This window comes from Aristolochia californica, unplaced genomic scaffold (assembly GCF_029961685.1).
Source record: "Aristolochia californica isolate CCGP_79_NKW_82.1479 unplaced genomic scaffold, dmAriCali1.0.hap1 SCAF_7, whole genome shotgun sequence".
Lineage (NCBI taxonomy): Eukaryota > Viridiplantae > Streptophyta > Magnoliopsida > Piperales > Aristolochiaceae > Aristolochia > Aristolochia californica.
Genome location: NW_027182268.1, coordinates 25357882 through 25381827, shown reverse-complemented (window position 1 = coordinate 25381827; position 23946 = coordinate 25357882).

Below are 23946 nucleotides of genomic sequence, written 5' to 3'. Positions count from 1 at the left end.
AAATAATGACTTGTTAGACTCGGGTAAATATCCCACCGCACGTTCACCTTAGAATTTAATGAGTGTTTGTTATTCTCTTTAAAAGCTTTGGATCCATAGGTCATTTGATTCTTTAACATGTTTCTGGCATGCATATCCATTTTTAAAACATGTGTAGAAAAAATCCCCATCATGTAAAATTCCAAGATATTAGTTTTGGACTAGTGGAATTTCCCAAACTTGGATAACAAAACTTTTGTGTTCATTTGTGATGTGTGAATAAATTTTCTTCATTTACTTTTTTTATTGTTTTAAACTTTTTCCGTACATCAACTATGAAATTTTCATTTTGCTGTGATCTATTTGCCTTTTTTGTTTACGGGAAGAAGGAAAAGCGAAAAACTCGAAGTTTTGATTTACGAAAAATGTGTACATCTAAAACGGAAATGCACAATGCACATATTTAGGGAGAGATAAGTCCAATAGGTGTCTGTAATTTTTAGGGATTGTAAGCACCATTTCGTTTTTATTTCTTAGGTTTTGCAATCGTCGGAAAAAATGGGTTGCGGAGGATTTTTACCTGAGTGTTGAATTGCAATCCATAAGTCATTTCATAAAAAAATATAGCCCGTCACGCATGATAAATCACATTAAAATCATCTATGATTAATTATGTCAGCTTTTTGCAATTGGGCAAAATAATGGAATGTTTGACTCAGGTAAATATCCCACCGCAAGTTCACTTGAGAATTTAATGAGCGTTTGTTATTCTCATTAAAAGCTTTGCATCCATAGCTCATTTGCATCTTTAACATGTTTCAAACATGCATATCCATTTTTAAAACATGTGTGGACGAAATCTCTTTCTTGCAAAATTCCAAGCTATTAGGGTTAAACTAGTGGAATTTCCCAAAATTGGATAACGAAACTTTTGTGTTCATTTGTGTTGGGTGAATAAATTTTCTTTATTTATATTTGTTATTGTTATAAATTTTTTCCATACATCAACTATAAAATTTTCATTTTTTTGTAAGCTTTTTGTCTTGTTTGTTTTCGGGATGAAGAGAGAGCGAAATGTCAAAGTTTTGATTAAAGAAAAAAGTGTACATTTAAATTGGAAAAGCACAATGCACAATTGTAGGGAGAGATAATTCCAAAGAGTGTCTACAATTTTTAGGGATTGTAAGCTCTTTTTAGTTTTTATATCTCAGGTTTTGCAATCGTCGGGAAAAATTGGTGGCAGAGGATTTTTAATTGAGTGTTGAATTGCAATCCATAAGTCATTTCATACAAAAATATAGCCTGTTACGCTTGATAAATCACTTTACAATCATCTATGATTGTTAGATCAAATTTTTGAAAATGGGCAAAATAATGACTTGTTAGACTCGGGTAAATATCCCACTGCACGTTCACTTGAGAATTTAATGACCGTTTGTTATTCTCTTTAAAAGCTTTGGATCCATAGGTCATTTGAATCTTTAACATGTTTCAAGCATGCATATCCATTATTAAAACATGGGTAGAAAAAATCTCCTTCATGTAAAATTCCAAGCTTAATAGGGTTGGACTAATGGAATTTCCCAAACTTGGATAACAAAAGTTTTGTGTTCATTTGTGGTGTGTGAATAGATATTTTTTATTTTAAATATTTATTATTTTAAATATTTTCCACACATCAACTATAAAATTTTTATTTTGTTGTGATATTTTTTGCCTTTTTTATTTACGGGATGAAGGGGGAGCGCAAACTCAAAGTTCTGATTTAAGAAAAAAGTGTACATCTAAAATGGAAATGCACAATGCACAAATGTAGAGAGAGATATTTCCAAAGAGTGTCTGTATGTTTTAGGGATCGTATGCACTTTTTCGTTTTTATATCTAAGTTTTGCAATCATCGGGAAATGGGGGAGGCGGGCGAGTTTTAACTGACTGTTGAATTGCAATCCATAAGTCATTTCTTACAAAAATATAGCCTGTTACGCATGATAAATCACTTTACAATCATCTATGATTGTTAGATCAAATTTTTGAAAAGTGGCAAAATAATGACTCGTTAGATTCGGGTAAATATCCCACTGCACGTTCACCTTAGAATTTAATGAGCGTTTGTTATTCTCTTTAAAAGCTTTGGATCCATAGGTCATTTGAATCTTTAACATGTTTCTGGCATGCATATCCATTTTTAAAACATGTGTAGAAAAAATCCCCTTCATGTAAAATTCCAAGATATAAGTTTTGGAGTAGTGGAATTTCCCAAACTTGGATAACAAAACTTTTGTGTTCATTTGTGATGTGTGAATAAATTTTCTTCATTTACTTTTTTTATTGTTTTAAACTTTTTTTGTACATCAACTATGAAATTTTCATTTTGCTGTGATCTATTTGCCTTTTTTGTTTACTGGATGAAAGGAGAGCGAAAAACTCGAAGTTTAGATTTAAGAAAAATGTGTACGTCTAAAACGGAAATGCACAATGCACATATGTTAGGGAGAGAAAATTCCAAAGAGTGTCTAAAATTTTTAGGGATTGTAAGCACCTTTTCGTTTTTATATCTCAGGTTTTACAATCGTCGGGAAAAATGGACCGCGGAGGATTTTTAACTGAGTGTTGAATTGTGATCCATAAGTCATTTCATACAAAAATATAGCCCGTCACGCATGATAATTCACATTACAATCATCTATGATTAATTATGTCAGCTTTTTGCAATTGGGCAAAATAATGGAATGTTTGACTCGGGTAAATATCCCACCACAAGTTCACTTGAGAATTTAATGAGCGTTTGTTATTCTTATTAAAAGCTGTGCATCCATAGCTCATTTGCATCTTTAACATGTTTCAAACATGCATATCCATTTTTAAAACATGTGTGGACGAAATCTCTTTCTTGCAAAATTCCAAGCTATTAGGGTTAAACTTGTGGAATTTCCCAAAATTGGATAACAAAACTTTTGTGTTCATTTGTGTTGGGTGAATAAATTTTCTTTATTTATATTTTATATGGTTTTAAATTTTTTCCATACATCAACTATAAAATTTTCATTTTGTTATAATCTTTTTGCCTTGATTGTTTTCGGGATGAAGGGAGAGCGAAAAGTCAAAGTTTTGATTTAAGAAAAAAGTGTAGATCTAAAATGGAAAAGCACAATGCACAATTGTAGGGAGAGATAATTCCAAAGAGTGTCTGTAATTTTTGCCTTTTTTGTTTACGGGATGAAGGGAGAGCGAAAAACTCGAAGTTTTGATTTAAGAAAAATGTATACATCTAAAACGGAAATGCACAATGCACATATGTAGAGAGATATAATTCCAAAGAGTGTCTGTACTTTTTAGGGATTGCAAGCACCTTTTCGTTTTTATATCTCAGGTTTTGCAATCGTCGGGAAAAATGGGTTGCGGAGGATTTTTAACTGAGTGTTGAATTGCAATCCATAAGTCATTTCATACAAAAATATATCCCGTTACGTATGATAAATCACATTACAATCATCTATGATTAATTATGTCAGCTTTTTGCAAATGGGCAAAATAATGGCATGTTTGACTCGAGTAAATATCCCATTGCAAGTTCACTTGAGAATTTCATGAGTGTTTGTTGTTCTCTTTAAAAGCTTTGCATCCGTAGCTCATTTGCATCTTTTACATGTTTCAAACATGCATATCCATTTTTAAAACATGTGTGGACGAAATCTCTATCTTGCAAAATTCCAAGCTATTAGGGTTAAACTAGTGGAATTTCCAAAAATTGGATAACCAAACTTTTGTGTTCATTTGTGTTGGGTGAATAAATTTTCTTTATATATATTTGTTATTGTTTTAAATTTTTTCCGTACATCAGTTATAAAATTTTCATTTTGTTGTAAGCTTTTTGCCTTGATTGTTTTCGGGATGAAGGGAGAGTGAAAAGACAAAGTTTTGATTTAAGAAAAAAGTATACACCTAAAATGGAAGAGCACAATGCACAATTGTAGGGAGAGATAATTCCAAAGAGTGTCTGTAGTTTTTAGGGATTGTAAGCTCTTTTTAATTTTTATATCTCAAGTTTTGCAATCGGAGGGAAAAATTGGTGGCAGAGGATTTTTAACTGAGGGTTGAATTGCAATCCTTAAGTCATTTCATAAAAAAATATAGCATGTTGCGTATGATAAATCACTTTACAATCATCTATGATTGTTAGATAAAAATTTTGAAAATGGGCAAATTAATGACTTCTTAGACTCGTGTAAATATCCCACTGCACGTTCACTTGAGAATTTAATGAGTGTTTGTTATTCTCTTTAAAAGCTTGGGATCCATAGGTCATTTGAATCTTTATCATGTTTCAAGCATGCATATCCATTTTTAAAACATGTGTAGAAAAAATCTCCTTCATGTAAAATTCCATGCTTAATAGGGTTGGACTAATGGAATTTCCCTAACTTGGATAACAAAACTTTTTTGTCCATTTGTGGTGTGTGAATGGATATTTTTTATTTAAATTATTTATTATCTTAAATATTTTCCACACATCAACTATAAAATTTTTATTTTGTTGTAGTTTTTTGCCTTTTTTGTTGACGGGATGAAGGGGGAGCGAAAACTCAAAGTTCTTATTTAAGACAAAAGTGTATATCTAAAATGGAAATGCACAATGCACAAATGTAGAGAGAAATATTTCCAAAGAGTGTCTGTATGTTTTAAGGATCGTATGCACTTTTCTTTTTTTTTATATCTAAGGTTTTGTAATCTTTGGGAAACGGGGGAGGCGGGCGATTTTTAACTGAGTGTTGACTTCAAATCCATAAGTCACATCTTACAAAAATATAGCCCGTTAGGCATGACAAATCACTTTTTGCCTTGTTTGTTTTCGGGATGAAGGGAGAGAAAAGTCAAAGTTTTGATTTAAGAAAAAAGTGTACATCTAAAATGTAAAAGCACAATGCACAATTGTAGGGAGAGATAATTCCAAAGAGTGTCTGTAATTTTTAGGGATTGTAAGCTCTTTTTAGTTTTTAAATCTCAGGTTTTGCAATCGTCGGGAAAAATTGGTGGCAGTGGATTTTTAACTGAGTGTTGAATTGCAATCCATAAGTCATTTCATACAAAAATATAGCCCGATACGCATGATAAATCACTTTACAATCATCTATGATTGTTAGATCAAATTTTTGAAAATGGGCAAAATAATGACTTGTTAGACTCGGGTAAATATCCCACCGCACGTTCACTTGAGAATTTAATGAGCGTTTGTTATTCTATTTAAAAGCTTTGGATCCATAGGTCATTTGAATCTTTAACATGTTTCAAGCATGCATATCCATTTTTAAAACATGTGTCGAAAAAATCTCCTTCATGTAAAATTCCAAGCTTAATAGGTTTGGACTAATGCAATTCCCCAAACTTTGATAACAAAACTTTTGTGTTCATTTGTGGTGTGTGAATAGATATTTTTTATTTACATTAGTTTTATTTTAAAAATTTTCCACTCATCAACTATAAAATTTTTATTTTGTTGTGATCTTTTTTGCCTTTTTTGTTTACGGGATGAAGGGGGAGCGAAAACTCAAAGTTCTGATTTAAGAAAAAAGTGTACATCTAAAATGGAAATGCACAATGCACAAATGTAGAGAGAGATATTTCCAAAGAGTGTCTGTATGTTTTAGGGATCATATGCACTCTTTCGTTTTTATATCTAAGGTTTTGCAATCGTCGGGAAACGGGGGAGGCGAGCGATTTTTAACTGAGTGTTGACTTCAAATCCATAAGTCATTTCTTACAAAAATATAGCCCGTTACGCATGACAAATCACTTTAAAATCACCTATGATTGTTAGCTCAACTTTTTGAATATGGGCAAAATAATGGCTTGTTTGACTCAGGCAAATATCCCACCGCACGTTCACTTGAGAATTTAATGAGCGTTTGTTATTCTCTTTAAAAGCTTTGGATCCATAGGTCATTTGAATCATTAACATGTGTCTGGCATGCATATCCATTTTTAAAACATGTGTAGAAAAAATCTCCTTCTTGTAAAATTCCAAGATATTAGTTTTGGACTAGTTGTATTTCCCAGACTTGGATAACAAAACTTTTGTGTTCATTTGTGGTGTGTTAATAAATTTTCTTCATTTACTTTTTTCGTACATCAACTATGAAATTTTCATTTTGCTATAATCTTTTTGCCTTCTTTTTTTACGGGATGAAGGGAGAACGAAAAACTCGACGTTTTGATTTAAGAAAAATGTGTACATCTAAAAAGGAAATGTACAATTCACATATGTAGAGAGAGATAATCCCAAAGAGTGTGTGTAATTTTTATGGATTGTAAGCACCTTTTCGTTTTTATATCTCAAGTTTTGTAATGGTCGGGAAAAATGGGTTGCAGAGGAATTTTAACTGAGTGTTGAATTGCAATCCATAAGTCATTTCATACAAAAATATAGCCCGTTACGCATGGTAAATCACAATACAATCACCTGTGATTAATTATGTCAGCTTTTTGCAAAAGGGCAAAATAATCGCATGTTTGACTCCGGTAAATATCCCACCGCAAGTTCACTTGAGAATTTAATGAGCGTTTGTTATTCTCTTGAAAAGCTTTGCATCCATAGCTTATTTGCATCTTTAACATGTTTCAAACATGCATATCCATTTTTAAAACATGAGTGGATGAAATCTCTTTCTTGCAAAATTCCAAGCTATAAGGGTTAAACTAGTGGAATTTCCCAAAATTGGATAACAAAACGTTTGTGTTCATTTGTTTTGGGTGACTAAATTTTATTTATTTATATTTGTTATTGTTTTAAATTTTTTCCATACATCAACTATAAAATTTTCATTTTGTTGTAAGCTTTTTGCCTTGTTTGTTTTCGGGATGAACGGAGAGCGAAAAGTCAAAGTTTTGATTTAGGAAAAAAGTGTACATCTAAAATGGAAAAGCACAATGCAAAATTTTAGGGAGAGATAATTCCAAAGAGTGTCTGTAATTTTTAGGAATTGTAAGCTCTTTTTAGTTTTTATATCTCAGGTTTTGCAATCGTCGGGAAAAATTTGTGGTAGAGGATTTTTAACTGAATGTTGAATTGCAATCCATAGGTCATTTCATACAAAAATATAGCCCATTACGCATGATAAATAACTTTACAATCATCTATGATTGTTACATCAAATTTTTGAAAATGGGCAAAATAATGATAGACTCGGGTAAATATCCCACCGCACGTTCACTTGAGAATTTAATGAGCGTTTTTTATTCTATTTAAAAGCTTTGGATTCATAGGTCATTTGAATCTTTAACATGTTTCAAGCATGCATATCCATTTTTAAAACATGTGTAGAAAAAATCTCCTGCATGTAAAATTCCAAGCTTAACAGGTTTGGACTAATAGAATTCCCCAAACTTGGATAACAAAACTTTTGTGTTCATTTGTGGTGTGTGAATAGATATTTTTTATTTACATTAGTTATTACTTTAAAAATTTTCAACACATCAACTATAAAATTTTTATTTTGTTGTGATCTTTTTTGCCTTTTTTGTTTACGGGATGAAGGGGGAGCGAAAACTCAAAGTTCTGATTTAAGAGAAAAGTGTACATCTAAAATGGAAATGCACAATGCAAAAATGTAGAGAGAGATATTTCCAAAGAGTGTCTGTATGTTTTAGGGATCCTATGCACTCTTTCGTTTTTATATCTAAGGTTTTGCAGTCGTCGGGAAACGGGGGAGGCGGGCGATTTTTAACTGAGTGTTGACTTCAAATCCATAAGTCATTTCTTACAAAAATATAGCCCGTTACGCATGACAAATCACTTTACAATCACCTATGATTGTTAGCTCAACTTTTTGAATATGGGTAAAATATTGGCTTGTTTGACTCGGGCAAATATCCCACCGCACGTTCACTTGAGAATTTAATGAGCGTTTGTTATTCTCTTTAAAAGCTTTGGATTCATAGGTCATTTGAATCTTTAACATGTTTCTGGCATGCATATCCATTTTTAAAACATGTGTAGAAATAATCTCCTTCAAGTAAAATTCCAAGATATTTACTTTGGACTAGTGGATTTTCCCAAACTTGGATAACAAAACTTTTGTGTTCATTTGTGGTGTGTGAATAAATTTTCTTCATTTACTTTTTTTATTGTTTTAAACTTTTTCCGTACATCAACTATGAAATTTTCATTTTGCTGTAATCTATCTGCCTTTTTTGTTTACAGGATGAAGGGAGAGCAAAAAACTCGAAGATTTGATTTAAGAAAAATCTGTATATCTAAAACGGAAAAGCGCAATGCACATATATAGAGAGAGATAATTTCAAAGAGTGTGTGTAATTTTTAGGGATCGTAAGCACCTTTTCGTTTTTATATCTCAGGTTTTGCAATCGCCGGGAAAGATATGTTGTGGAGGATTTTTAACTGAGTGTTGAATTGCAATCCATAAGTCATTTCATACCAAAATATAGCCCGTTACGCATGATAAATCACATTACAATCACCTATGATTAATTAGGTCAGCTTTTTGCAAATGGGCAAAATAATGGATTGTTTGACTCCGGTAAATATCCCACTGCAAATTCACTTGAGAATTTAATGAGCGTTTGTTATTCACTATAAAAGCTTTGCATCCATAGCTCATTTGCATCTTTAACATGTTTCAAACATGCATATCCATTTTTAAAACTTGTGTGGATGAAATCTCTTTCTTGCAAAATTCCAAGCTATTAGGGTTAAACTAGTGGAATTTCCCAAAATTGCATTACAAACGTTTGTGTTCATTTATGTTGGGTGAATAAATTTTATTTATTTATATTTGTTATTGTTTTAAATTTTTTCCATACATCAGCTATAAAATTTTTATTTTGTTGTAAGCTTTTTGCCTTGTTTGTTTTCGGGATGAAGGGAGAGCGAAAAGTCAAAGTTTTGATTTAAGAAAAAAGTGAACATCTAAAATGGAAAGGCACAATGCACAATTGTAGGGAGAGATAATTCCAAAGAGTGTCTGTAATTTTTAGGGATTGTAAGCTCTTTTTAGTTTTTATATCTCAGGTTTTGCTATCGTCAGGAAAAATTGGTGGCAGAGGATTTTTAACTGAGTGTTGAATTGCAATCCACAAGTCATTTCATACAAAAATATAGCCCGTTACGCATGATAAATCACTTTACAATCATCTATGATTGATAGATCAAATTTTTGAAAATGGGCAAAATAATGACTTGTTAGACTCGGGTAAATATCCCACCGCACGTTCACTTGAGAAAATAATGAGCGTTCGTTGTTCTCTTTAAAAGCTTTGGATCCACCGCACGTTCACTTGAGAATTTAATGAGCGTTCATTATTCTCTTTAAAATCTTTAGGTCCATAGGTCATTTGAATCTTTAACATGTTTCAAGCTTGCATATCCATTTTTAAAACATGTGTAGAAAAAATCTCCTTCATGTAAAATTCCAAGCTTAATTGGGTTGGACTAATGGAATTTCCCAAACTTAGATAACAAAAATTTTGTGTTCATTTGTGGTGTGTGAATAGATATTTTTTATTTACATTAGTTATTATTTTAAATATTTTCCGCACATCAACTATAAATTTTTTATTTTGTTGTGATCTTTTTTGCCTTTTTTCTTTACGTGATGAAGGGGGAACGAAAACCTAGAGTTCTGATTTAAGAAAAAAGTGAACATCTAAAATGGAAATGCACAATGCACAAATGTGGAGAGAGATATTTCCAAAGAGTGTCTGTATGTTTTAGGGATCGTATGCACTCTTTCGTTTTTATATCTAAGGTTTTGCAATCGTCGGGAAACGGGGGAGGCAGACGATTTTTAACTGAGTGTTGACTTCAAATCCATAAGTCATTTCTGACAAAAATATAGCCCCTTACGCATGACAAATCACTTTACAATCACCTATGATTGTTAGCTCAAATTTTTGAATATGGGCAAAATAATGGCTTGTTTGACTCGGGCAAATATCCCACCGCACGTTCACTTGAGAATTTAATGACCGTTTGTCATTCTCTTTAAAAGCTTCGGATCCATAGGTCATTTGAATCTTTAAAATGTTTCTGGCATGGATATCCATTTTTAAAACATGTGTAGAAAAAATCTCCTTCACGTAAAATTCCAATATATTAGGTTTGGACTAGTGGAATTGCCCAAACTTGGATAACAAAACTTTTCTGTTCATTTTTGGTGTGTGAATAAATTTTCTTCATTTACTTTTTTTTATTGTTTTAAACTTTTTCCGTACATCAACTGTGAAATTTTCATTTTGCTGTTATCTATTTGCATGTTTTGTTTACGGGATGAAGGGAGAGCAAAAAACTCGATGTTTTGATTTAAGAAAAATGTGTACATCTAAAATGGAAATGCACAATGCACATATGTAGAGAGAGATAATTCCAAAGAGTGTCTGTAATTTTTAGAGATTGTAATCACTTTTTCGTTTTTTTATCTCAGGTTTTGCAATCGTCGGGAAAAGTGGGTTGCGGAGGATTTTTACCTGAACATTGAATTGCAATCCATAAGTCATTTCATACAAAAATATAGTCCGTTACGCATGATAAATAATATTACAATCATCTACGATTATTGTGCCAGCTTTTTGCAAATGGGAAAAATAATGACATGTTTGACTCGGGTAAATATCCCACCGCAAGTTCTCTTGAGAATTTAATGAGCGTTTGTTATTCTATTTAAAAGCTTTGCATCCATAGCTCATTTGTATCTTTAACATGTTTCAAACATGCATATCCATTTTTAAAACATGTGTGGATGAAATCTCTTTCTTGCAAAATTCCAAGCTATTAGGGTTAAACTAGTGGAATTTCCCAAAATTGGATGACAAAATTTTTCTGTTCATTTTTGTTGGGTGAATAAATTTTCTTTATTTATATTTGTTATATTTTTAAATTTTTTCCATACATCAACTATAAAATTTTCATTTTGTTGTAAGATTTTTGCCTCTTTTGTTTTCAGGATGAAGGGAGAGCGAAAAGTGAAAGTTTTGATTCAAGAAAAAAGTGTACATCTAAAATGGAAAAACACAATGCACAATTGCAGGGAGAGATAATTCCAAAGAGTGTGTGTAATTTTTAGGGATTGTAAGCTCTTTTTAGTTTTTATTTCTGAGGTTTTGCAATCGTCGGGAAAAATTGGTGGCACAGGATTTTAACTGAGTGTCGAATTGCAATCCATAAGTCATTTCATACAAAAATATAGGCCGTTACGCATGATAAATCACTTTTCATTCATCTATGATTGTTAGATCAATTTTTTTGAAAATGGACAAAATAATGACTTGTTAGACTCGGGTAAATATCCCACCGCACGTTCACTTGAGAATTTAATGAGCGTTTGTTATTCTCTTTGAAAGATTTGGATCCCAAGGTCATTTGAATCTTTAACATGTTTCCAGCATGCATATCCATTTTTAAAACATGTGTAGAAAAAATCTCCTTCATGTAAAATTCCAAGCTTAATAGGGTTGGACTAATGGAATTTTGCAAACTTGGATAACAAAACTTTTGTGTTCATTTTTGGTGTGTGAATAGATATTTTTTATTTACATTAGTAATTATTTTAAATATTTTCCACACATCAACTATAAATTTTTTATTTTGTTGTGATCTTTTTTGCCTTTTTTCTTTACGGGATGAAGGGGGACCGAAAACTCAAAGTTCTAATTTAAGAAAAAAGTGTAGATCTAAAATAGAAATGCACATTTCACAAATGTAGAGAGAGATATTTCCAAAGAGTGTCTGTATGTTTTAGAGATCGTATGCACTTTTTTGTTTTTATATTTAAGGTTTTGCAATCGTCGGGAAACGGGGGAGGAGGGCGATTTTTATCTGAATGTTGACTTCCAATCCATTAGTTATTTCTTACAAAATTATAGCCAGTTACGCATGACAAATCACTTTAAAAATCATCTATGATTGTTAGCTCAACTTTTTGAATATGGGCAAAATAATGGCTTGTTTGACTCGGGCAAATATCCCACCGCACGTTCACTTGAGAATTTAATGAGTGTTTGTGGTTTTCTTTAAAAGCTTTGCATCCATAGCTCATTTGCATCTTTAACATGTTTCAAACATGCATATCCATTTTTAAAACATGTGTGGATGAAATCTCTTTCTTGCAAAATTCCAAGCTATTAGGGTTAAACTAGTAGAATTTCCCAAAATTGGATGACAAAATTTTTGTGTTCATTTTTGTTGGGTAAATAAATTTTCTTTATTTATATTTGTTATATTTTTAAATTTTTTCCATACATCAACTATAAAATTTTCATTTTGTTGTAAGATTTTTGCCTCTTTTGTTTTCAGGATGAAGGGAGAGCGAAAAGTGAATGTTTTGATTCAAGAAAAAAGTGTACATCTAAAATGGAAAAACACAATGCACAATTGCAGGGAGAGATAATTCCAAAGAGTGTGTGTAATTTTTAGGGATTTTAAGCTCTTTTTAGTTTTTATTTCTTAGGTTTTGCAATCGTCGGGAAAAATTGGTGGCACAGGATTTTAACTGAGTGTCGAATTGCAATCCATAAGTCATTTCATACAAAAATATAGGCCGTTACGAATGATAAATCACTTTACAATCATCTATGATTGTTAGATCAAATTTTTTTGAAAATGGGCAAATTAATGACTTGTTAGACTCGGGTAAATATCCCACCGCACGTTCACTTGAGAATTTAATGAGCGTTTGTTATTCTCTTTGAAAGATTTGGATCCCAAGGTCATTTGAATCTTTAACATGTTTCAAGCATGCATATCCATTTTTAAAACATGTGTAGAAAAAATCTCCTTCATGTAAAATTCCAAGCTTAATAGGGTTGGACTAATGCATTTTCGCAAACTTGGATAACAAAACTTTTGTGTTCATTTTTGGTGTGTGAATAGATATTTTTTATTTATATTATTAATTATTTTAAATATTTTCCACACATCAACTATAAATTTTTTATTTTGTTGTGATCTTTTTTGCCTTTTTTCTTTACGGGATGAAGGGGGAGCGAAAACTCAAAGTTCTAATTTAAGAAAAAAGTGTAGATCTAAAATGGAAATGCACATTTCACAATTGTAGAGAGAGATATTTCCAAAGAGTGTCTGTATGTTTTAGAGATCGTATGCACTTTTTTGTTTTTATATTTAAGGTTTTGTAATCGTCGGGAAACGGGGGAGGCGAGCGATTTTTAACTGAGTGTTGACTTCAAATACATAAGTCATTTCTTACAAAAATATAGCCCGTTACGCATGACAAATCACTTTAAAATCACCTATGATTGTTAGCTCAACTTTTTGAATATGGGCAAAATAATGGCTTGTTTGACTCAGGCAAATATCCCACCGCACGTTCACTTGAGAATTTAATGAGCGTTTGTTATTCTCTTTAAAAGCTTTGGATCCATAGGTCATTTGAATCATTAACATGTGTCTGGCATGCATATCCATTTTTAAAACATGTGTAGAAAAAATCTCCTTCTTGTAAAATTCCAAGATATTAGTTTTGGACTAGTTGTATTTCCCAGACTTGGATAACAAAACTTTTGTGTTCATTTGTGGTGTGTTAATAAATTTTCTTCATTTACTTTTTTCGTACATCAACTATGAAATTTTCATTTTGCTATAATCTTTTTGCCTTCTTTTTTTACGGGATGAAGGGAGAACGAAAAACTCGACGTTTTGATTTAAGAAAAATGTGTACATCTAAAAAGGAAATGCACAATTCACATATGTAGAGAGAGATAATCCCAAAGAGTGTCTGTAATTTTTATGGATTGTAAGCACCTTTTCGTTTTTATATCTCAAGTTTTGTAATGGTCGGGAAAAATGGGTTGCAGAGGAATTTTAACTGAGTGTTGAATTGCAATCCATAAGTCATTTCATACAAAAATATAGCCCGTTACGCATGGTAAATCACAATACAATCACCTATGATTAATTATGTCAGCTTTTTGCAAAAGGGCAAAATAATCGCATGTTTGACTCCGGTAAATATCCCACCGCAAGTTCACTTGAGAATTTAATGAGCGTTTGTTATTCTCTTGAAAAGCTTTGCATCCATAGCTTATTTGCATCTTTAACATGTTTCAAACATGCATATCCATTTTTAAAACATGAGTGGATGAAATCTCTTTCTTGCAAAATTCCAAGCTACAAGGGTTAAACTAGTGGAATTTCCCAAAATTGGATAACAAAACGTTTGTGTTCATTTGTTTTGGGTGACTAAATTTTATTGATTTATATTTGTTATTGTTTTAAATTTTTTCCATACATCAACTATAAAATTTTCATTTTGTTGTAAGCTTTTTGCCTTGTTTGTTTTCGGGATGAACGGAGAGCGAAAAGTCAAAGTTTTGATTTAAGAAAAAAGTGTACATCTAAAATGGAAAAGCACAATGCAAAATTTTAGGGAGAGATAATTCGAAAGAGTGTCTGTAATTTTTAGGAATTGTAAGCTCTTTTTAGTTTTTATATCTCAGGTTTTGCAATCGTCGGGAAAAATTTGTGGTAGAGGATTTTTAACTGAATGTTGAATTGCAATCCATAAGTCATTTCATACAAAAATATAGCCCATTACGCATGATAAACCACTTTACAATCATCTATGATTGTTACATCAAATTTTTGAAAATGGGCAAAATAATGACTTGTTAGACTCGGGTAAATATCCCACCACACGTTCACTTGAGAATTTAATGAGCGTTTGTTATTCTATTTAAAAGCTTTGGATCCATAGGTCATTTGAATCTTTAACATGTTTCAAGCATGCATATCCATTTTTAAAACATGTGTAGAAAAAATCTCCTGCATGTAAAATTCCAAGCTTAACAGGTTTGGACTAATAGAATTCCCCAAACTTGGATAACAAAACTTTTGTGTTCATTTGTGGTGTGTGAATAGATATTTTTTATTTACATTAGTTATTATTTTAAAAATTTTCAACACATCAACTATAAAATTTTTATTTTGTTGTGATCTTTTTTGCCTTTTTTGTTTACGGGATGAAGGGGGAGCGAAAACTCAAAGTTCTGATTTAAGAGAAAAGTGTACATCTAAAATGGAAATGCACAATGCACAAATGTAGAGAGAGATATTTCCAAAGAGTGTCTGTATGTTTTAGGGATCCTATGCACTCTTTCGTTTTTATATCTAAGGTTTTGCAGTCGTCGAAAAACGGGGGAGGCGGGCGATTTTTAACTGAGTGTTGACTTCAAATCCATAAGTCATTTCTTACAAAAATATAGCCCGTTACGCATGACAAATCACTTTACAATCACCTATGATTGTTAGCTCAACTTTTTGAATATGGGTAAAATATTGGCTTGTTTGACTCGGGCAAATATCCCATCGCACGTTCACTTGAGAATTTAATGAGCGTTTGTTATTCTCTTTAAAAGCTTTGGATTCATAGGTCATTTGAATCTTTAACATGTTTCTGGCATGCATATCCATTTTTAAAACATGTGTAGAAATAATCTCCTTCAAGTAAAATTCCAAGATATTTACTTTGGACTAGTGGATTTTCCCAAACTTGGATAACAAAACTTTTGTGTTCATTTGTGGTGTGTGAATAAATTTTCTTCATTTACTTTTTTTATTGTTTTAAACTTTTTCCGTACATCAACTATGAAATTTTCATTTTGCTGTAATCTATCTGCCTTTTTTGTTTACAGGATGAAGGGAGAGCAAAAAACTCGAAGATTTGATTTAAGAAAAATCTGTATATCTAAAACGGAAATGCGCAATGCACATATATAGAGAGAGATAATTTCAAAGAGTGTGTGTAATTTTTAGGGATTGTAAGCACCATTTCGTTTTTATATCTCAGGTTTTGCAATCGCCGGGAAAGATATGTTGTGGAGGATTTTTAACTGAGTGTTGAATTGCAATCCATAAGTCATTTCATACCAAAATATAGCCCGTTACGCATGATAAATCACATTACAATCACCTATGATTAATTAGGTCAGCTTTTTGCAAATGGGCAAAATAATGGCTTGTTTGACTCCGGTAAATATCCCACTGCAAATTCACTTGAGAATTTAATGAGCGTTTGTTATTCACTATAAAAGCTTTGCATCCATAGCTCATTTGCATCTTTAACATGTTTCAAACATGCATATGCATTTTTAAAACTTGTGTGGATGAAATCTCTTTCTTGCAAAATTCCAAGCTATTAGGGTTAAACTAGTGGAATTTCCCAAAATTGCATTACAAAACGTTTGTGTTCATTTATGTTGGGTGAATAAATTTTCTTTATTTATATTTGTTATTGTTTTAAATTTTTTCCATACATCAGCTATAAAATTTTCATTTTGTTGTAAGCTTTTTGCCTTGTTTGTTTTCGGGATGAAGGGAGAGCGAAAAGTCAAAGTTTTGATTTAAGAAAAAAGTGAACATCTAAAATGGAAAGGCACAATGCACAATTGTAGGGAGAGATAATTCCAAAGAGTGTCTGTAATTTTTAGGGATTGTAAGCTCTTTTTAGTTTTTATATCTAAGGTTTTGCTATCATCAGGAAAAATTGGTGGCAGAGGATTTTTAACTGAGTGTTGAATTGCAATCCACAAGTCATTTCATACAAAAATATAGCCCGTTACGCATGATAAATCACTTTACAATCATCTATGATTGATAGATCAAATTTTTGAAAATGGGCAAAATAATGACTTGTTAGACTCTGGTAAATATCCCACCGCACGTTCACTTGAGAAAATAATGAGCGTTCGTTGTTCTCTTTAAAAGCTTTGGATCCACCGCACGTTCACTTGAGAATTTAATGAGCGTTCATTATTCTCTTTAAAATCTTTAGGTCCATAGGTCATTTGAATCTTTAACATGTTTCAAGCTTGCATATCCATTTTTAAAACATGTGTAGAATAAATGTCCTTCATGTAAAATTCCAAGCTTAATTGGGTTGGACTAATGGAATTTCCCAAAATTAGATAACAAAACTTTTGTGTTCATTTGTGGTGTGTGAATAGATATTTTTTATTTACATTAGTTATTATTTTAAATATTTTCCGCACATCAACTATAAATTTTTTATTTTGTTGTGATCTTTTTTGCCTTTTTTCTTTACGTGATGAAGGGGGAACGAAAACTCAGAGTTCTGATTTAAGAAAAAAGTGAACATCTAAAATGGAAATGCACAATGCACAAATGTGGAGAGAGATATTTCCAAAGAGTGTCTGTATGTTTTAGGGATCGTATGCACTCTTTCGTTTTTATATCTAAGGTTTTGCAATCATCGGGAAACGGGGGAGGCAGACGATTTTTAACTGAGTGTTGACTTCAAATCCATATGTCATTTCTTACAAAAATATAGCCCGTTACGCATGACAAATCACTTTACAATCACCTATGATTGTTAGCTCAAATTTTTGAATATGGGCAAAATAATGGCTTGTTTGACTCGGGCAAATATCCCACCGCACGTTCACTTGAGAATTTAATGACCGTTTGTCATTCTCTTTAAAAGCTTCGGATCCATAGGTCATTTGAATCTTTAAAATGTTTCTGGCATGGATATCCATTTTTAAAACATGTGTAGAAAAAATCTCCTTCACGTAAAATTCCAACATATTAGGTTTGGACTAGTGGAATTGCCCAAACTTGGATCACAAAACTTTTCTGTTCATTTTTGGTGTGTGAATAAATTTTCTTCATTTAATTTTTTTTATTGTTTTAAACTTTTTCCGTACATCAACTGTGAAATTTTCATTTTGTTGTTATCTATTTGCATGTTTTGTTTACGGAATGAAGGGAGAGCAAAATACTCGATGTTTTGATTTAAGAAAAATGTATACATCTAAAATGGAAATGCACAATGCACATATGTAGAGAGAGATAATTCCAAAGAGTGTTTGTAATTTTTAGAGATTGTAATCACTTTTTCGTTTTTATATCTCAGGTTTTGCAATCGTCGGGTAAAGTGGGTTGCGGAGGATTTTTACCTGAACGTTGAATTGCAATCCATAAGTCATTTCATACAAAAATATAGTCCGTTACGCATGATAAATAATATTACAATCATCTACGATTATTGTGCCAGCTTTTTGCAAATGGGCAAAATAATGGCATGTTTGACTCGGGTAAATATCCCTCCGCAAGTTCTCTTGAGAATTTAATGAGCGTATGTTATTCTATTTAAAAGCTTTGCATCCATAGCTCATTTGTATCTTTAACATGTTTCAAACATGCATATCCATTTTTAAAACATGTGTGGATGAAATCTCTTTCTTGCAAAATTCCAAGCTATTAGGGTTAAACTAGTGGAATTTCCCAAAATTGGATGACAAAATTTTTGTGTTCATTTTTTTTGGGTGAATAAATTTTCTTTATTTATATTTGTTATATTTTTAAATTTTTTCCATACATCAACTATAAAATTTTCATTTTGTTGTAAGATTTTTGCCTCTTTTCTTTTCAGGATGAAGGGAGAGCGAAAAGTGAAAGTTTTGATTCAAGAAAAAAGTGTACATCTAAAATGGAAAAACACAATGCACAATTGCAGGGAGAGATAATTCCAAAGAGTGTGTGTAATTTTTAGGGATTGTAAGCTCTTTTTAGTTTTTATTTCTTAGGTTTTGCAATCATCAGGAAAAATTGGTGGCACAGGATTTTAACTGAGTGTCGAATTGCAATCCATAAGTCATTTCATACAAAAATATAGGCCGTTACGCATGATAAATCACTTTACAATCATCTATGATTGTTAGATCAATTTTTTTGAATATGGGCAAAATAATGACTTGTTAGACTCGGGTAAATATCCCACCGCACGTTCACTTGAGAATTTAATGAGCGTTTGTTATTCTCTTTGAAAGATTTGGATCCCAAGGTCATTTGAATCTTTAACATGTTTCAAGCATGCATATCCATTTTTAAAACATGTGTAGAAAAAATCTCCTTCATGTAAAATTCCAAGCTTAATAGGGTTGGACTAATGGAATTTTGCAAACTTGGATAACAAAACTTTTGTGTTCATTTTTGGTGTGTGAATAGATATTTTTTATTTACATTAGTAATTATTTTAAATATTTTCCACACATCAACTATAAATTTTTTATTTTGTTGTGATCTTTTTTGCCTTTTTTCTTTACGGGATGAAGGGGGACCGAAAACTCAAAGTTCTAATTTAAGAAAAAAGTGTAGATCTAAAATGGAAATGCACATTTCACAAATGTAGAGAGAGATATTTCCAAAGAGTGTCTGTATGTTTTAGAGATCGTATGCACTTTTTTGTTTTTATATTTAAGGTTTTGCAATCGTCGGGAAACGGGGGAGGAGGGCGATTTTTATCTGAATGTTGACTTCCAATCCATTAGTTATTTCTTACAAAATTATAGCCCGTTACGCATGACAAATCACTTTAAAAATCATCTATGATTGTTAGCTCAACTTTTTGAATATGGGCAAAATAATGGCTTGTTTGACTCGGGCAAATATCCCACCGCACGTTCACTTGAGAATTTAATGAGTGTTTGTGATTCTCTTTAAAAGCTTTGAATCCATAGCTCATTTGCATCTTTAACATGTTTCAAACATGCATATCCATTTTTAAAACATGTGTGGATGAAATCTCTTTCTTGCAAAATTCCAAGCTATTAGGGTTAAACTAGTGGAATTTCCCAAAATTGGATGACAAAATTTTTGTGTTCATTTTTGTTGGGTAAATAAATTTTCTTTATTTATATTTGTTATATTTTTAAATTTTTTCCATACATCAACTATAAAATTTTCATTTTGTTGTAAGATTGTTGCCTCTTTTGTTTTCAGGATGAAGGGAGAGCGAAAAGTGAAAGTTTTGATTCAAGAAAAAAGTGTACATCTAAAATGGAAAAACACAATGCACAATTGCAGGGAGAGATAATTCCAAAGAGTGTGTGTAATTTTTAGGGATTTTAAGCTCTTTTTAGTTTTTATTTCTTAGGTTTTGCAATCGTCGGGAAAAATTGGTGGCACAGGATTTTAACTGAGTGTCGAATTGCAATCCATAAGTCATTTCATACAAAAATATAGGCCGTTACGCATGATAAATCACTTTACAATCATCTATGATTGTTAGATCAAATTTTTTGAAAATGGGCAAAATAATGACTTGTTAGACTCGGGTAAATATCCCACCGCACGTTCACTTGAGAATTTAATGAGCGTTTGTTATTCTCTTTGAAAGATTTGGATCCCAAGGTCATTTGAATCTTTAACATGTTTCAAGCATGCATATCCATTTTTAAAACATGTGTAGAAAAAATCTCCTTCATGTAAAATTCCAAGCTTAATAGGGTTGGACTAATGGATTTTCGCAAACTTGGATAACAAAACTTTTGTGTTCATTTTTGGTGTGTGAATAGATATTTTTTATTTACATTATTAAATATTTTAAATATTTTCCACACATCAACTATAAATTTTTTATTTTGTTGTGATCTTTTTTGCCTTTTTTCTTTACGGGATGAAGGGGGAGCGAAAACTCAAAGTTCTAATTTAAGAAAAAAGTGTAGATCTAAAATGGAAATGCACATTTCACAAATGTAGAGAGAGATATTTCCAAAGAGTGTCTATATGTTTCAGAGATCGTATGCACTTTTTTGTTTTTATATTTAAGGTTTTGTAATCGTCGGGAAACGGGGGAGGAGGGCGAATTTTATCTGAATGTTGACTTCCAATCCATTAGTTATTTCTTACAACATTATAGCCCGTTACGCATGACAAATCACTTTAAAAATCATCTATGATAGTTAGCTCAACTTTTTGAATATGGGCAAAATAATGGCTTGTTTGACTCGGGCAAATATCCCACCGCACGTTCAGTTGAGAATTTAATGAGTGTTTGTGATTCTCTTTAAAAGCTTTGGATCCATAGGTCATTTGAATCTTTAACATGTTTCTGGCATGCATATCCATTTTTAAAACATGTGTAGAAAAAATCTCCTTCACATAAAATTCCAAGATATTAGTTTTGGACTAGTGGAATTTTCCAAACTTGGATAACAAAACTTTTGTGTTCATTTGTGGTGTGTGAATAAATTTTCTTCATTTACTTTTTTTATTGTTTTAAACTTTTTCCGTACATCAACTATGAAATTTTCATTTTGCTGTGATCTATTTGCCTTTTTTCTTTACAGGATGAAGGAAGAGTGAAAAACTTGAAGTTTTGATTTAAGAAAAATGTGTACATCTAAAACGGAAATGCACAATGCACATAAGTAGAGAGACATAATTCCAAAAAGTGCCTGTAATTTTTAGGGATAGTAAGCACCTTTTCGTTTTTATATCTCAGGTTTTGCAATCGTCGGGAAAAATGGGTTGTGGAGGATTTTTAACTAAGTGTTGAATTGCAGCCCATAAGTCATTTCATACAAAAATATAGCCCGTTACGCAATGTAAATCACATCACAATCATCTATGATTATTCTGTCAGCTTTTTGCAAATGGGCAAAATAATGGCTTATTTGACTCGGGTAAATATCCCACCGCAAGTTCACTTGAGAATTTAATGTGCGTTTGTTATTCTCTTTAAAATCTTTGCATTCATAGCTCATTTGCAACTTTACCATGTATCAAACATGCATATCCATTTTTAAAACATGTGTGGATGAAATCTCTTTCTTACAAAATTCCAAGCTATTAGGGTTAAACTAGTGGGATTTCCCAAACTTGGACAACAAAACTTTTGTGTTCATTTGTGGTGTGTGAATAGATATTTTTATTTACATTAGTTATTATTTTAAATATTTTCCACACATCAACTATAAAATTTTTATTTTGTTGTGATGTTTTTTGCCTTTTTTGTTTACGGGATGAAGGGGGAGCGAAAACTCAAAGTTCTGATTTAAGAAAAAAGTGTACATCTAAAATGGAATTGCACAATGCACAAATGTAGAGAGAGATATTTTCAAAGAGTGTCTATATGTTATAGGGATCGTATGCACTCTTTCGTTTTTATATCTAAGGTTTTGCTATCGTCGGGAAAAGGGGGAGACGGGGGATTTTTAACTGAGTGTTGACTTCCAATCAATAAGTCATTTCTAACAAAAATATAGCCCATTACGCATGAAAAATACTTTAAAATCATCTATGATTGTTAACTCAAATTTTTGAATATGGGCAAAATAATGGCTTGTTTGACTCGGGCAAATATCCCACCGCAAGTTCACTTGAGAATTTAATGAGCGTTTGTTATTCTCTTTAAAAGCTTTGGATCCATAGGTCATTTGAATCTTTATCATGTTTCTGGCTTGCATATCCATTTTTAAAACATGTGTAGAAAAAATCTCCTTCATGTAAAAATCCAAGACATTAGTTTTGGACTAGTGGAATTTCCCAAACTTGGATAACAAAACTTTTGTGTTCATTTGTGGCGTGTGAATAAATTTTCTTCATTTACTTTTTTTTATTGTTTTAAACTTTTTCCGTACTTCGTCAATGAAATTTTCATTTTGCTATGAACTATTTGCCTTTTTTGTTTACGGGATGAAGGGAGAGCGATAAACCTCCAAGTTTTGATTTAAGGAAAATGTGTACATCTAAAACAGAAATGCACAATGCACATATGTAGAGAGAGATAATTCCAAAGAGTGTCTGTAATTTTTAGGGATTGTAAGCACTTTTTTGTTTTTGTATCTCTGGTTTTGCAATCTTCGGGAAAAATGGGTTGCGGAGGATTTTAAACTGAGTTTTGAATTGTAACCCATAAGTCATTTCTTACAAAAATATAGCCCGTTACAAGTGATAAATCACATCACAATCATCTATGATTATTATGTCAGCTTTTAGCAAATGGGCAAAATAATGCATATTTGACTTGGGTAAATATCCCACCACAAGTTCACTTGAGAATTTAATGAGCGTTTGTTATTCTCTTTAAATGCTTTGCATCCATAGCTCATTTTCATCTTTAACATGTTTCAAACTTGCATATCCATTTTTAAAACATGTGTGGATGAAACCTATTTTTTGCAAAATTCCAAGCTATTAGCGTTAAACTAGTGGAATTTCCCAAAATTGGATACCAAAACTTTTGTGTTCATTTGTGTTTGGTGAATAAATTTTCTTTATTTATATATTTTATTACTTTGAATTTTTCCATACATCAACTATAAAATTTTCATTTTGTTGTAAGCATTTTGCCTTGTTTGTTTTCGGGATGAAGGGAGAGCAAAAAGTCAAAGTTTTGATTTAAGAAAAAAGTGTACATCTAAAATGGAAAAGCACAATGCACAATTGTAGGGAGAGATAATTCCAAAGAGTGTCTGTAACTTTTAGGGATTTTAAGCTCTTTTTAGTTTTTATATCTCAGGTTTTCCAATTGTCGAGAAAAATTGGTGGAAGAGGATTTTTAACTGAGTGTTGAATTGCAATCCATAAGTCATTTCATACAAAAATATAGACCATTATGCATGATAAATCACTTTACAATCATCTATGATTGTAAGATCAAATTTTTGAAAATAGGCAAAATAATGACTTGTTAGACTCGGGTAAATATCCCACCGCATGTTCATTTGAGAATTTAATGAGCGTTTGTTATTCTCTTTAAAAGCTTTGGATCCGTAGGTCATTTGAATCTTTAACATGTTTCAAGCATTCATATCCATTTTTAAAACATGTGTAGAAAAAATCTCCTTCATGTAAAATTCCAAGCTTAATAGGATTGACTATTGGAATTTCCCAAACTTGGATAACAAAACTTTTGTGTTCATTTGTCGTGTGTGAATAGATATTTTTTATTTACATTAGTTATTATTTTAAATATTTTCCACATATCAACTATAAATTTTTTATTTTGTTGTGATCTTTTTTGCCTTTTTTGTTTACGGGATAAAGGTGGAGCGAAAACTCAAAACTTGTGATTTAAGAAAAAAGTGTACATCTAAAATGAAAATGCACAATGCACAAATGTAAAGAGAGATATTTCCAAAGAGTGTCTGTATATTTTAGGGATCGTATGCACTTTTTCGTTTTTATATCTAAGGTTT